The 15,281-nt window shown below is 46.7% G+C and overlaps 1 protein-coding gene and 1 long non-coding RNA gene across 5 annotated transcripts in view; one reads left to right on the forward strand and one right to left on the reverse strand.

Annotated features, from left to right (window-relative positions):
- The window catches only part of PKIG (cAMP-dependent protein kinase inhibitor gamma), a 110,627-nt gene that overhangs the window by 60,914 nt on the left and 34,432 nt on the right, over positions 1-15,281 (forward strand). Inside the window, 1 exon segment of one of the 3 annotated variants that reach the window (NM_214371.1) lies at positions 13,718-13,883. The exons of the other annotated variants lie outside the window; for them this stretch is intronic. The gene's annotated coding sequence lies outside the window, so the exon portion shown is untranslated. 3 annotated transcript variants of the gene reach the window in all.
- On the reverse strand, positions 9,825-15,186 carry LOC106506688. 2 transcript variants are annotated; one of them, XR_002340045.1, is made up of 4 exons: positions 14,606-15,186; positions 14,378-14,494; positions 12,475-12,531; positions 9,825-9,910 (listed from the first exon to the last, which is right to left on the reverse strand). It is a non-coding gene; the product is annotated as an uncharacterized LOC106506688 (long non-coding RNA). The 2 variants fall into 2 exon arrangements; XR_002340046.1 differs by lacking the exon at positions 9,825-9,910 and adding an exon at positions 11,565-12,334.

Genomic DNA, 15,281 nt, shown 5'->3' on the forward strand with positions numbered 1-15,281 from the left:
CATCTTCTTTTTAAAAATAGTAATTTATTTATTTATTTATTTATTTTTTGCTTTTTAGGGCCACACCCGAGGCATGCAGAAGTTCCCAGGCTAGGGGTCGATTCAGAGCTACAGCTGCTGGCCTACACCACGGCCACAGCAATGCCAGATCCGAGCCACATCTGCAACCTATACCACTGCTCACGGCAGAGCCAGATCCCGACACACTGAGCGAGGCCAGGGATCAAACCCACATCCTCACTGAGGCTAGCCAGGTTCCTTTCTGCTGTGCCACAATAGGAACTCCCTTAATATATTTATTTTTGAAGCGTATAATGCTAATAAGCATTTTATAAAAATGAGAACAACATGAAAGTAGACCATTTAGTTACTGAAATCTGTAATCCTGCTGAACAGAAATAGACTATTAACAATTTCGTATACTATATATGTTTTTAGACATTTAAATGCATGTAATAATAGCAACAGAGTAATTACAAGCCAGGTGCTGTGCATTGCCTAATTAAATTCTCACAGTGTCTCTGAGATGGGACCCCTGTTTACCAAAAAGTAAACTTGAGGCTTATAGCTAATTGGTGACTTGCCCAAATGTATTTCCAATATTTGCGACCATCAGCAATCTGTAATAAACAAAGACGTATCTAGCTATGTGTTCTTGTTTGCCTATCTCCACAACTAGAATTGCTTGGTCAGAAGGTGTGCGCATGGAGACTTTGGTTCATTTGGAGAAAGGTAGTTAGCACGGCAGTCATGCACCCCAGTGTTTACATTCTAACTGTGACTTGCTGGCTGCTCGCTAGACTTAACTTGTGCCTCGGTTTGCTCTTCCATTAAATGGGGCTGATAACAGAAACCGCCTGTGGCTGTGAGGATTGCATGAGATGATGCTGGAATGTCTCTGGCTGGTCTCCAACATAGGAAGAGCAGTGTGTTAGACAGATCAGTCCCCGCTCTTACAAAGCTGGCCTTTTAATGTGGGAGCGGGGAGGGAGCAGTGAAAGACTGGCCATAAACAAATTAATGTACAAGGAAAAGCAGTGCTCTGCCGACAGAGCCGTGTGAGGGAGTTCGCATAGTGGCTCAGTGGTAACGAATCTGACGGGTATCCATGAAGTTGCCGGTTCGATCCCTGGCTTCACCCAGTGGGTTAAGGATCTGGCGTTGCCATGAGCTGTGGTGTAGGTCACAGATGTGGCCCGTGTGATAGGTAGATGGCTGTTGCCCTAGGTTGGGTAGGTTGGGGAAGTCCTCAAGAGGTAACCTTTTAGATAAGCTCTGAATGAGGAGGGTATTTTTTAAATTCCTAGGAGTAAAATCAGGGGATCAGAATTGTATGCATTTCAGTTTGGAGTCATATATTGACCAATACTGACAAATTGACCTGTAAAACATTTCTAAAATAATTTACATTCCTTCTGTGTATAGACATGTTTCTTTCCTTCACCCTCACCAGTACTTTTCTTCTGATTTTAAAAAGTGGTATTAACTTAGAGACCTTTCTGTTTGTCTGCTTTTTTTTTTTTTTTTCTTTATTTTTGGCCCACCCCACATGTGGCATTTGGAGTTCCCAGGCCAGGGATCAGATCTGAGCTGCAGTAGTGACCTAAGCCAAAGCTACAGCCAGGCTGGATCCTTAACCCATTGTGCTGGGCTGGGGATCAAACCCCTGTCTCAGCGCTTCCAAGATGCTGCTGATCCCTTTGCACCGCAGCAGGAGCTCCTCTGTTTGACTTCTAATGAGCTTTGTAGGCAGGGGAGAAAGCCAAGAAAACAAGTTAGTCCCTTTGAGGAATCTGTTCCCTCTCCCTAAATTAATTGTCCAGCATCACCGTGCGTACTCGAACCTTTCTTCTCACTTACTGCCCTTTTCTCTTTGCCACTTCCTTCCTGCGTTGTGTGATACAACTGGAAACCGCCAACATTTTAGCCAGTGTACATGTCGATTAACTACCGATTTTCCCCTTCAGAATTAGGCAGTGCCTGGCTCAGGGGAGACGGCTGATCAGCACTGCTTTTGCTATAAAAACAAGGCGGCTTTTAGAGTTAAGCTGCTTTTGCCAAAGAAATTTGTTGGCAAGAGTATAACACCTTCTGTGAGTTAAAACTACGCAGAAGGCTCTGCACATCTTGTTGCAGTATAACCTGTGTGGTAAACAGCTGGGGAGGGGGCTTGCAGAGCTCCAGACCCTATGACTGCTTCTCTCCCAGAATTGGGGGGCGGGGGGGGGGAGCAGATGTAATAAGATCTCTTTTGTTTGTTTGCATGTATGATGACATACTCTTTGTGGATCTGTTCTGTAAAGCCTTTTATCCTCCTACATAAACTGTATCGTAAGAAACGTTCTCTTTGCAGATCTTGAGCTTGGCCCTGCATCATTACAATGATATAGCACAAGTTAAATTACAGACCTCATTCCAGTAATGTTTTTATTTCTGTTGTACTTTTTATAGCATACACATGTATTAGAAATCCATGTCTGATTCAGGCCTTAAAGAAAATAATACTATGCAGCTTAAACACAGACAAATGGATTAAAAGTCACTTGTTCTTAAAAATGTGATTTCTTTTTATAATCTATTTAAACTCTGCAACTTCTCTAAAACATCCCGAGGGCACCATGTGTTAGGGAGGGGGCCTGGGGGTGGCGTGGGGGAGAGAATGTGTTCGTGAAATTGTCCAGGAGCAGAGCACGGCTCACTTGAAGCCCAGAGATTTGTCATCCAAATATGTACAGATTGCCGGTGCTATAAATAGTTTGAACTCAAGTAAACAGCTTCTTCTCCCGAGCTGCCGCTTGGTCATTGTTCAGATGCCAGAACAGCCCGGGGAACAGCATCTCACACCCCATGATTGTGCCCTACGCCTAGGCTGCCGTCAGCAGCCCAGGTCCCCGGGGCTGGAGAGGACAAGATGAGTGGGGTGGGGGTGGGGGAGCAGATTCTCAGGCCCTTCAGCTCCCACCTTTGTCTCCCACCCCCACCCCAACCCAGCCCCAGCCCCTCCTACAGTTTCACAGACCTGCCTCTGCGGCAGAGGAGCCCAGCCCTAAGACTCCCGGCAACTCCAAAAAGCCCCAGGGCCACCTGGCCGCTGAGCAAAGTAGGTTTAGGAGACACAGGCATCCTCTTTTCAGGGCGGAAGCACCCACCCTAAGGCATTTCTTTTGGAGCCAAGAAGAGCAGCTCGGTGGTCAGAACTGTGACGGGCTGCCTGTGACCGTGCCAGTGGCTGCTCCCCCGGATGCCAGGCGGGCGGGCGGGCTGCTGACATTTTCCGCAGCCCTGTTGAAGACGCAAGCAAAATGCTGACATTAGAGCAGCTGAGGACTTATTACTATATTTCCTTCGGAAAAAAAATAAGTCCCTCAAAATTTCTGCTTCAGCCGCCTTCACCTATGGTGACTCTTCTGTCAAATGCTCATGAGGAGGCTATGAAGACCTTGACATTGGGTCATGGACGGAGAATAGAGATGCTGGCAGGTACTGGATTAGGATCAGGGAACCGGGATTTTGGCAAGCTCCCCAACCTTTCTAAGCTGCCTCTCCTGTTTCGGGGAGTTGAGAAAATGGATGTAACAGGAATTTCTGGGCTGGACCAAGCCAGTGGACTGTAAAGGAGAGGTAGGAAGGTGGAAGAGTTCCAAAGCCTGGCCTTCTACTCTGGCCTCAAGCAAATGACTAATGCCTCTCAGCCTCCATTTTTTTTTTTTTTTTTTTTTTTTCCTTTTTGGCCACACTCGTGGCATGAGGAAGCTCCTGGGCCACAGCAGTGACCTGATGACAATGTCATATCCTTAACCTGCTGAGCCACAGGGAACTCCTCAGCCTCAATCATTTTATGTGTAAAGTGGGACTATAAATACCTGCCTTGTAGGAGTGTTGTGAAGATTAGAAACAACATAGATAAAGCTCTGACAAATGGTAGGTAATAGTTAAATGGCAATAATAATTGTTCTTACATTTCATGTGAGATACCCTAGGTGGTTTAGGATTCTTCACCTGGAGAAACAGATTCAGCTTGTTCCTGTCAGGATTACCAAAGCCCTGCTAAATGCTCAGGGCAATAACTGATAAAAATAGATAACATTTAAAAAAAAAATCAATCATGAAATGCTTTCAAAAAAAAGAAAATCTACAGAGTTCTCTTGTGGCACAGTGGGTTGAAGATCCAGCATTGGCACTGCAGCAGTTCAGGTCACTGCTGTGGCATGGGTTCAATCCCTGGCCCAGGAACTTCCGCATGCCCGGGGTGGCCAAAAAAAAAAAAAAAAAAAAAACCACCTGCAGGTCTCCTGCTTACCCTTCACCTGTGGCAACCATTTAATTTTTTCTGCTTTTAGCTCTTCTGGTGATCATCTCCATTTCTCAGTAAAGTCACTCTTTTACCTTTTGAGAACATTAATTTTGTTTTTGTCAAAACGGTTCATGCCTGTAAGTTTGCTGTGTTCTTTTTAAGGTCAAATATCATTATAAACTTAGATGAGAAAACAGCGATCCCCCCCTTCTTTCTCTTCCCTCCTTCCTGCTCCCAAGAGCAGATGCTTTTGATCCTTTCAGCTGTTTGTTCTGGTATCTACCTCTATATATCTCAGTAATGTGCTTATACAGCCCTCTCTATATATAATTTGGTACTTTTTTATTATTGAAATTATCAAACATACAATACTAGAGAGAATAGCATAATGAATCATCATGTTTCGTCCAGTACCCAACTTCAGGAATCATGACCAGTTTTGTTTCACATGTGCTTGTGGCCATTTCCCCCGCTCATAGATACTTTGGGGACAAATTCGAGATGTTTCATCAGTATCTCCTTCAGCATGTATCTCTAAGAGATAAGGACCCTTTTTTTTTTTTTAAACATAACTATACTACCAATATCACAACAAAATAATCTTTTATTACTAGCAAATATCTCTGATTAACTCAAAATATTTATTTTTCAAATCGGATCCATATAAGGACCACACACAACCTACTGCTCTTTGTCAAGTTGAGGCACTTCCTGTTGACCTCCTAGGATAACACATGAGGCCTCAGCCTTTTCACAGACACCACTGCTCTGCTCACACTCTTTTCTCCCTTAACCCTTTTCTCCCAGCAGCAGAGGTTTTTGGTTAACGCCACATTCAGCGGTTTTCAGGGTTATGGCACTGCAAATATTGTTTACCACTGAGCCAGTAGTGTTCTAATTACTTTTCCCTTCCGCCTGTCTCCCTGGACTTCATAACAGCTTCTGCTTTAATGTGCTCAGTTTTCCTTGTTCCGTCGTGTGGAAGCTTTCCACACTTTCCCGTGGACTTTCAGCACAGTTTTGGGCAGGCCTGTCAAGGAGTCCTGGAGTTGCCACACTCCAGCTAGACTCAGACCGGCCTCCCTGGCCTGGCAAGTCAGCAGAGGTCCTGAGCTACCCTCGTCGTCTTGTCGTCATCATCATCCTTGACGTCCCTTCCCTCCACCTCTCTTGGTAGATCTTTGCTTTACAAAAATCTTACTTTTTACTTTAAGCCCTTGTTTAGGTGAATTTCTCCTCCAGATATTCACTGAGAAAACAATCCAGGAGTGATAAATTGTTCTGGGTCCTTGCAGTTCTGGAAATGTCTTTATCTTCCCTGAGTGTAAATTCTAGGTCCCAAATCATTTTCTTTTAGAACTTTCCCCTTGCAAAGCATTGCTTCTTTGTCTTCAGGCATCCAGCGTGGCTGACAAGTACCAGCCTGATTCTTTTCTTTTGAAAGAATCTGTTTGTCTGTAGAAACTTGTAGCTTTTATTTTCCTTTTGGATGCTGAAAGTCAGGACACTATCTGGGTGTGGTCTTTTTTTCTTCCTTTCAGGGCTTATTAAGCTTTTCCTTTGAAGAGGCAGTCTTCCTTTGGCCCTGGGAACTTATCCTCATGATTTCTTAGATAACTTCCTATTATACGTTCCTTTCTATTTTTTTCCCCTGGAATTCCAACTTAGTCTGACATTGAACTTCCTGGATTGTTGTTCTATATCAAGATCCTTTTTTGTTCTGTGACTGTTTTTTCCCTATATTTTGAAAGACTTCATATTTTCCAGTCCTTCTCCTGAATTAGCTTTAGTATTCATACTGTTAATTCCTAAGAACCCAGTTTTGTCAGCGTATTTTATGTTTCACAGGCATTTCTTTTTAAAAGGCTTTCATTTGTCTGAATCTTTTTTTCCTATGATGGAATCTGTTTTCTCTTTCAGTCTCTGTCATGCTGTTGGTTTTCCTCAAGTGCCCTGTGATGCTTTTTCCTTGTTGCTATTTGTAATCAATAATAGAAGCCTCCTTTAGAAGCCAGGCCTTGATTTCCTCTAGAATTGGTTGTCTGTTTGCCCCATAAACCTTAGCCCCACCTAGGAAGCTGCTGGAAGCTCTCTGTACCATGCTGAAGGGTTTAGGCACCTGAGACTGAGGGTCCTTCCAAGGTTAAAATAAGGATGCCCATTCTCTTACTGGAAGCCCTGGCTCACCCCAGGCAGATGAGTCAGCTTATTTGGAGAGCCCTCCTGTCCTCCTGGGGTCCTGCATAGATTCCTGACCCTCACTGTGCTGCAGGTGTGTAGTGGGCAGCTGACTGGCACAGGGCCTTCAGGGGGTCCCCTTATCTCCAGCCCTCTTCCTAAATCCTCTTGACGCGTGTTGTCTTCAGACTCAGAACCTCCCTGGGCTTCCACGTTTCCAGTGGTGCTTCCTGTCCCTGGGCTCTGGACTCCATCTTCTGTCATTATGCTTCTGTGAACTGTTTCTGTCTTTTAGAAATTATTTGGAATGAAATCTTTTGTTTTCTAATGATCCTGCCCAACGAGAGGGAAGGCCCAATTCATGGTTTAGAAGATGATAGTTTTTAAGTTTGAAAAAAAATTGCTTTACCCTAAGCCTGGACTATTTGGGGTCACATGTGCACATTTAGAAAATAGTTGTTGAGGGCATTCCCGTCATGGCTCAGCAGTTAACGAACCCAACTTGCATCCATGAGGACATGGGTTTGATCCCTGGCCTCGATCAGTGGGTTAAGGATCCAGCATTGCCGTGAGCTTGGTGTAGGTCGCAGATGCTGCTCAGATCCCAAGTTGCTGTGGCTGTGGCGTAGCCCAGAGGCTACAACTCCAGTTAGACCCCTAGCCTGGGAACCTCCATATGCCGTGGGTGGGTCCCTAAAAGGACAAAAACAGGCAGGCAGGCAGAAAGAGAAAAAGAAAGGAAGGAAGAAAGAAGAAAGGAAAATATTTCTTAGGTTCCCGTTGTGGTGCAGCAGAAACAATTTGACTAATGCCCATGAGGATGTGAGTTTGATCCCTGGCCTCACTCAGTGGGTTAAGGATCTGGCATTGTCGTGAGCTGTGGTGTAGGTCGAAGACTCGGCTTGGATCTGGCGTTACTGTGGCCGCGGTGTAGGCTAGCAGCTGTAGCTACGATTCGACCTCTAGCCTGGGAATCTCCATATGCTGCGCGGGTGTGGCCTTATAAAGACAAAAAAGACAAAAAAAAAAAAAAAAAAAGGAACCAGAGTTGCTTCGGCTCTGGTGTAGGCTGGCAGCTGCAGCTCTGATTGAAGCCCTAGCCTGGGAACCTCCACATGCCGCCAGTGCAGCCCTAAAAGAAAAAGAATTTGTTAAATGTCCCGCCCTGTTCCATTGAACTGGGAACACATGTTGTTGACCTCATGGAGCTTACGGTACATGTAACAGGTATGTAAAAGCACGTCTGTTAAGGGTTATGAGAGGCGAGATAGAGGGTGCAGGGTGCCGGGGGACCCCTACACCTGGGGAGCTCACCTGGCTCAGAGAAAAGGCCTCTAGAAGGAAGTGAGGTCTGCGGCTGAGAGGAGTGAACAAAGCAAGATGGAGGGGCCTTGTTTCAAAGTGCAGTGTCAGAGAGAGCCTCACACCCATGGAAGGATGGTCTGCTGACTCTTAGAGCACCAGGCTGTGTGCAGCCTCAGGAAATCCTCAGCCTTCCAGGGCCTGGCAGTGCCCATCTCAAAAGCGAGGAGACCACATCCTCTTTTCAGCTGTAAAAATCAACAAGTCTGAGATTGTCTAAAATTACGCCAAGAAAAGAGAGCCGTCTCTCCCATAATGGCCCCGTCTGAAACCCAGCTCTTGCTGGAGTTCCCCTTGTGGCTCAGCGGGTTGAGGACCCAGCATTATCTCTGTGAGGATGCAGATTTGATCTCTGGCCCTGCTTGGTGGGTTAATGATCCATCGTTGCCACAAGCTGCAGTGAAGGTCACAGACACAGCTCAGATCCGGTGTTGCCGTGGCTGTTGGTGTAGGCAGAGTGGGTTAATGATCGGGTGTTGCTGTGATGAGACCACTAGTCCAGGAACTTCCATATGCCGCAGGTGTGGCCCTAAAACAATAACAACAACAAAAGGTGAAACTCCTCTCTTGCTCATGCAAAGCAGGCCTTAAAAAAGGCTGAAAAAGGATTTCCCTTTGTGGCGCAGTGGAAACTAATCTGGCTAGTATCCCTGAGGATGTGGGTTCAATCCCTGGCCTCGCTCAGTGGATTGGGGATCTGGTGTTGCCATGAGCTATGGTGTACATCTCAGACGCAGTTCGGATCCCATGTTGCTATGGCTGTGGTGTCGGCTGGCAGCTGTAGCTCCGATTCAACCTCTAGCCTCGGAGCTTCCATATGCCACGAGCGTGGCCCTAAAAAGCAAAAAAAAAAAAAAAAAAAAAAAAAAAAGGCTGAAAAGCCCGAGGGGGTGGGGGCAGCGTGGTATCCTGTGAGCATCCATCTTCCAGGTACATTCTTCCTGGGATCAGGCTTCCCTTCCCCTGCCCGTGGAGAGCTGGCATACCACGTCCGTAGCAGTCCAGGGGGCCAGGAGGTGGAGCCTCAGAGCATCAAACCCTATAGAGAAAGCAGCCAACTCCAAAACTCCTCCCCCCAATGTTTACCAAACATTTGTCATCCTTTTTGAGGATAGAATCCCTCTCCCCCACCTCCCCAATGACTTAAGTTTCTGATTTCAGCCATCATTTTGAATGCAGGTGTGGTTCTTTCTGTGTCCACACCTCAGGAGGATAATAGGTTATTTCTGGTGGTAGAATGATGGGAGTCCTTCCTCCTTGTTTTTCTGTTCTTTTCTATTGCTCCACAATAAGCAAGTATGATTCTAATTGGGAAGGGAAAAAAATCTGCTTTGATTAAGTCGCAGTCCATATGTTTCTCCTTTAGTTAGAGCTAGAAAAAAACAGGGACCTTCCAGCTGTGTGGCAGGGGAACTAAGTAGGGTTTGAAATAGCATGACAGCTGAAGCCTGCTTTTGATAGCGTAAAAAGTTAATTGCATTTTACAGCAGGTGTTGGACTGGAAGGTGGGTTGTGGTGGCCAGAATTTATTCCCTCATACACTCCTTTCAGTAGCTCTCCAGCAGTTAGCAGCTGAACGAAGTACTCAGGTGTTGTGTCTGGAATGTACTCTTGTGTCAGGTGGAGATAGTATACCCAACTTGTTGGGATTAAATGAGATAATTTATATAGAACAGTTAGAATATTGCTTGGCATGTGATAATATTCAGTACAAGTTTTTGTTATAGATTTTTTTATTTTAATAAATCTTTCATAATATGTACAAAATGCTCATAAATTAGACATAGAGCTTTTACTTAGGAAGCTCAAATTCTAGCAGCAAAATAAGAGCTGCTCCAAAATAAATATACCTCGAAGGAGAAAAGGATAAGTTTCTTAAGAGAGAAGATGCTAGGGAAATTCAGAGTAGGAGAGCCTTTCCAGACTGGAGTTGAGGGGGAGGGAATTAAAGGCAGGCCTTGTTGCCAAGGGGCTGTCTGAGCCCTTCAGACCAGCTCTGCGCTTCTGAAGCCACCACAGTTGCCTTTATCATCAAATGGAACCGGTCCTGCTGGCTGTGAGGAACGGCCAGGTTTCCTGCAGGGTAGCATTTAAAAAGCAGTAAAGGGAGTTCCCGTTGTGGTTCAGTGCTAACCAACTTGACTAGTATCCATGAAGACTCGGGTTTGATCCCTGGCCCCACTCAGTGGGTTAAGGATCTGGCATTGCCTTGAGCTGTGGTGTAGGTCGCAGACACAACTCAGATCAGGTGTGGCTGTGGCTGTGGTATAGGCTGGCAGCTGCAGCTCTGACTGGACCCCTAGCCTGAGAACCTACATATGCACAAGTGCGGCCTTAAAAAAAATAAAATAAAAGGCAGTAGAATAAGTGACTGAGGAGGACAGGCCTGGTCCCAGACAGCCCCAGCTCAGAGCACAGGCCTCCTCAGTTACCCCAGGGGCCCTCTGAGCAGGCAGTTCAGCCTCTGCACATGGGTTTCCACAACTAAAGGGTGAGAATGTGAGTAACACTTCCTGTAGCAGATTCACGTAGGGATGACGTACAGTGGCGTTTACAGCACAGAGCGTGGCCCTGTCTCACAGAGTGTATCATCCACCGTGGTCAGAGAGGACAGAGTGAGTGTGCTGGTGCTGTCAGAGTTTCCTCTTGGTGGCTTCTGTCACAGATGGACCACAGATGCAGGGCAAGAGTTATAATCTTAAGAAAGCACTATCTTTGTTTTTAAGAATGGGCTCCTTACTAGTACTTTTGTTCAGAAAACAAAATGTGTTTCAGAGCGCTGAGGGTGATGTCAGTAAACTGACCTGTCAAGAGCCAGGCTGCATTTCCTGACGCCCACTCCCTTCTAGAATAAAGGCTAAAGGCGCAGCCACACAACACCCCGCCCCCAGGCCTCCACGCTGAGAACCGGCCTGACTGGGCTCCAGGACTTTGTTCCTTACTCACCCTGACCTCAGAAACACCAGCCCTTCTTTTGGCTTCCCGACATTCTTGACCTTACTCATTTGCTGTCACTTCATCCCCTGAGTCAGAATTTTTAAAAATAATGTCTTTAAGACGTGCCAGCTGGTTTTTGCAAGTTTTGGGTTTTTTTTGTTTTTTTCTTTGCTTTTTTTTAGGGCCACACCCGAGGCATATGGAGGTTCCCAGGCTAGGAGTTGAATGGGAGCTACAGCTGCCAGCTACACCCCAGCCACAGCAACTTGGGATCTGAGCCGCGCCTGCGACCTACACCACAGCTCACGGCAACGCCGGATCCTTAACCCACTGAACAAGGCCAGGGGTTGAACCCACAACCTCATGGTTCCTAGTAGGATTCATTTCCACTGTGCCACGACAGGAACTCCTTTTCCAAGTATTTTTGAATTTGTAGTATGTGAGGCACTTGAGCCACACAAGAACCTTGGGGGGTGAATGCTGTTATTGTTCTTATTTTATACTGGGGAACCAGGCCGAAGCAGTTAACTTGCCCAAGGTCCTATGCAGGTAGAAGGTACAGCGACAGGAAGGGACAGGCCTCTCCAGGCTCTTGCCTGCTGCTCTCTCTCTCTCTCTGTGGCTGACCAGGCTGGTGGTCTTCTTTTTTTTTTTTTTTTTTTTTTTTTGTCTTTTTAGGGCTGTTCCCACGGCATATGGAGGTTCCCGGGCTAGGGGTTTAATCAGAGCTATAGCTGCCGGCCTATACCACAGCCACAGCAACGCCAGATCTGAGCTGCACCTGCGACCTACACCACAGCTCACGACAACACCAGATCCTTAACCCACTGAGCGAGGCCAGGGATCGAACCCACAACCTCCTGGTTCCTAGTTGGATTTGTCTCCGATGTGCCACAACGGGAAGTCCTGGTGTTCTTTTAATTTCACTACAGTCCCTCAGCAACTTGCAGAAAAGCCTTCAAGTGGTGGACTCCCTCTTGGGATCTGGCCTGTTTGCTTGGACGTTTTCTGATTAACCTCAGCGTTTTCTGAGAACTAATTAAAATTCTTGTTAAGTCACAAACTACCAGGGCCTCCCCCGCATCTGTAAATAGCTTCTTTCCCAATAGAGCTCTTGGTCCCAGGCAGCTTTGAGGTCAATCAGCTCTGCCTCTTGTGGGGGGAGGGGCGATTGAAACCCCGACTTGCCTCAGGCCACACCGAGTTTTGGTAGAAAAGCAGGTTAGCGTGCTCTTACCTAGTGGCCAGAAGTGATTCCTGCAGGCAGTAGACTGCCTGCCTTTGCCTGTCCCAGGCCTGGTGGAACCCAGGAAAACTCTCTCCCCAACTCCTTCCCCACTTGGTTTAAGAAGCTTAGCCTGCTTGTCAAAGTGGAGATCATCCCATTTAGAAATAAGGGTCGGGCTTGGGGGAGTAACCATTTTGAGAAGTAGCGCCAGCCATTGTGTGGCCCATGTGCTGGCCTAAGGAGGAGCGAAACAGACTCCGTGTCCAAGGCTGGCCCGTTCATCTTGAGCTCTGCGACCCTGGGCATGTCACTGAACTTCTCTTTGTCTCATTTTCCTATCCAGGAAAAGGAGATTAATACTGCAGTTCCTGGGAACCTCATTCTCCTCACATGAGAATCAGAGAAGCTTAGACACAACAGCAAGCACACTACCATCTATCATCACTCTAACGCCAAAGATTTTCAGTTCCCTCACCTGTGTTATTTCATTCTCACTGTCCTCAAATGGAGGCCCCGGTTTCCCATTTTGCAACTGAAAAAAAAAAAAAAATTCAGAGAAGTCACAAGGATCCATATCTACATCTCTGGCTCCCAAGTTGATGGCTGTAATCACTGTGGTGTCACATTGCTTCCCGCTGTGCACAAAGCAGGGAGGCTTTATTTGTCTTTCCTATCAAGCACTCTGCAGATGCGAGGCACTAATTACTCTCTCTCACAGCCACTGTTCCACATCAGTCCCTTAGGACAGTTAAATTCTCTTGCTGCTGTATCTTATCTAGTAGTTTATGCTGCCTCTTGCCATGTCCCCCAGGACTTGTTCAGTGAATTCTTGGGGATTTTCTGCCTGAGAAACAGTTTAGTTCCACAGAAAGGGGGTCGAAGGAGCCCGAGCTGAGCCTGGCACCTTGAACTGTGACCTCCGACCCCTCAGGGCTCCTCCATCCCTTGACATGTATCAGCCAGCTTGTAGTAAAGTTCCTTATGTTGCGCTTGTTGATAAGCTTTTGTCTGTCACTGAATTTTAGAAGCGGAAGACACTCAAGCCTTCATGTTATTGATGGGGAAAGGGAGGTCCAGAGAGAGAGGTGGCTTGCTGGAGGCCATTCATTCAGTTAGGAGTGTGACCGGGACCAGAACCTAGTTCCCCTAGTGGCAGACCAGCGCTCCTTCTGAGCCTTTCTCGTGGGCGCCTGGCATCTCCCCAAGTGAGGGACAGTCTTATGCACGCTGTCCAGCATGCACCTGGGAAACGTTAGGGAGGAATCAACAACCTGGAAAATGGAGCAGGAGGAAAGAGATGGGGAGGGGTGGGGGGGCAGCTCTCCACCCTCGCTAGTGTATTAGACACCAAAGAAGTGAATTAGACCGCAGCACAGCAGACCGATAAGCCCACAGTCAGCAGTGACTAAAGGCAGAGGGATTTACACCGGCAGCGCTGGCCCAGGGAGCAGATAGGAAGCCTTTTGTCACTAAGGCTGCGGTGTTGAAAATGGAAGGAAGGATGTTAGGCACATGTGCCGGCCGGGATGCAGTTACAGCCCCCACGGCTCATTGTCCAAAGGAAATGGATCTCTCCTGCGGACAGAGAGGTGGAAACTGAGCAAGGGCGCTGAGTGGTTGACATCATCGGGCTGAGCATTGGGTTACAACAGATGGGGACTTACTTGGCCTGAGACGTGGGAAACACCCACTAAAACCTCGAAGTGCATTTCATTTAGGAGACACAGAGAGGGAGAGAGAGGGCACGAGAGATCCTGCCTGCACCCGCTGGCCGGTCAGCTCATCTGGCTCACTGTCAGGAGGGAAGCGTTTTGAATCCTGGCTTCTGAAATTCCACCTTCCCTCTGACTGAGGACCACTGGACTCTGAAGGAACTCTGCTTTTGTGAGTAGAACTTTCTTCTCTGCCGCCGCCCCCACCCCCAGGGAGAAGCACGCCTGGAAGCTGGGCTCTCTGGAGAGCTTGCTTTCCAGCCTGTTGGTCACAAAGGGTCTATTTTTATATTATATATTATTGCTCTGAAAATTATGACTTTGTCTGAAACTGCCTAGGGCTAAAGTCTGAACCTCAAAGCTCACAGATGGGCTCCAGTCAAATGCTGTTTTACTTTGTTACCCAAAGAACTTTGACAGAGTGTCTAGAGCTTTCAAAGTGGCTCCTTGCCCCAAATATAGGTGAGGAAGTAAATCCTCCCTTAGAAATTGGTGTTCGTAAAACCTTTATTTATATTTTTCATTACAAAGGCGGTACAATACGTTTTAAACATTCCAGAGGGGAATGTCTCTGAAAATGAAAATGTTCTTTAATTTCTCCCTCACAAATAGAACATTGATATTTTAAGTTTAAGATACAGATATGATCCGATTTCATGAAGTTACCTCATCGCTTATGCCCTGATGCTGCAGTGGCTTCGTGGGAAACTCCAAGATGGAAATCTTTAACTTGGGCTTTGTGATCTTTTTTATTGCTTCCTTTTCAAGATGTACTGTTTATTCCTAGAAAATAAACAGAACATGTAAGTACTTGGACATTTTATTCGTTCGGTTCTGTCTTCAGGATTTTAAACTGAGGGAGCCACTCTGTGCAGGGGCGGGGGGGGGGCGTACCTGGGTAGGTGCCAAGCTGAGGGTTCTCAGGTGGCTTGAGACATAAGGCTTGCAGGTGCTGTGTGTGACCCACCTACCCTCCTAGCAGGTAAAAGTAGTTGGAAAAATCACAGAGAAGAAAGCCTTCAGATTAAAAAAAAAAAAAAAAAAGGAGTCACCGTATAATAGTCACCCAAGGAAACCCTGGGACTCTGGGCAAGTATTTCACTCTCTGGGCCACCATTTCCTCATTTGCACATAAATGAGGGGGTGAAACCCACTATGTAGTTGACCCTTGAATAATGCAGCTTAAACCTCCAGGATCCGCTGCCGTGTGGATTTTTCCCAGTAAGTATGAGCTGCAGAGCTGCGCGATCTGTGATTGCTCAAATCCGTGGACTCGAACCTGAGGGTACTGAGGGCTGACTGTGAAGTTCTCCTTGGATTTTCGACCCTGTGATCGTGGAGGATCAGTGTCCCTTACTCCTGTATTGTTCAAGGCTCAACCCTGTTTCCAAATTCAGCTTAAAATGAACCACCCAAACCTCTTTCCCCTTAGCGGAGCACCCTTAGGGCTTGTACAGTGCTCTTCGTTTTCAGTATCTCAGAGTGGGTAAAAGCTGGTGCCTCCGGGAGACTTAAAAGAGGACATAAAACAAGGCGAGAGTGAGCTCCTTCTGAGTTTAAAGTGTCGTCA

Source organism: Sus scrofa, chromosome 17 (assembly GCF_000003025.6).
Source record: "Sus scrofa isolate TJ Tabasco breed Duroc chromosome 17, Sscrofa11.1, whole genome shotgun sequence".
Lineage (NCBI taxonomy): Eukaryota > Metazoa > Chordata > Mammalia > Artiodactyla > Suidae > Sus > Sus scrofa.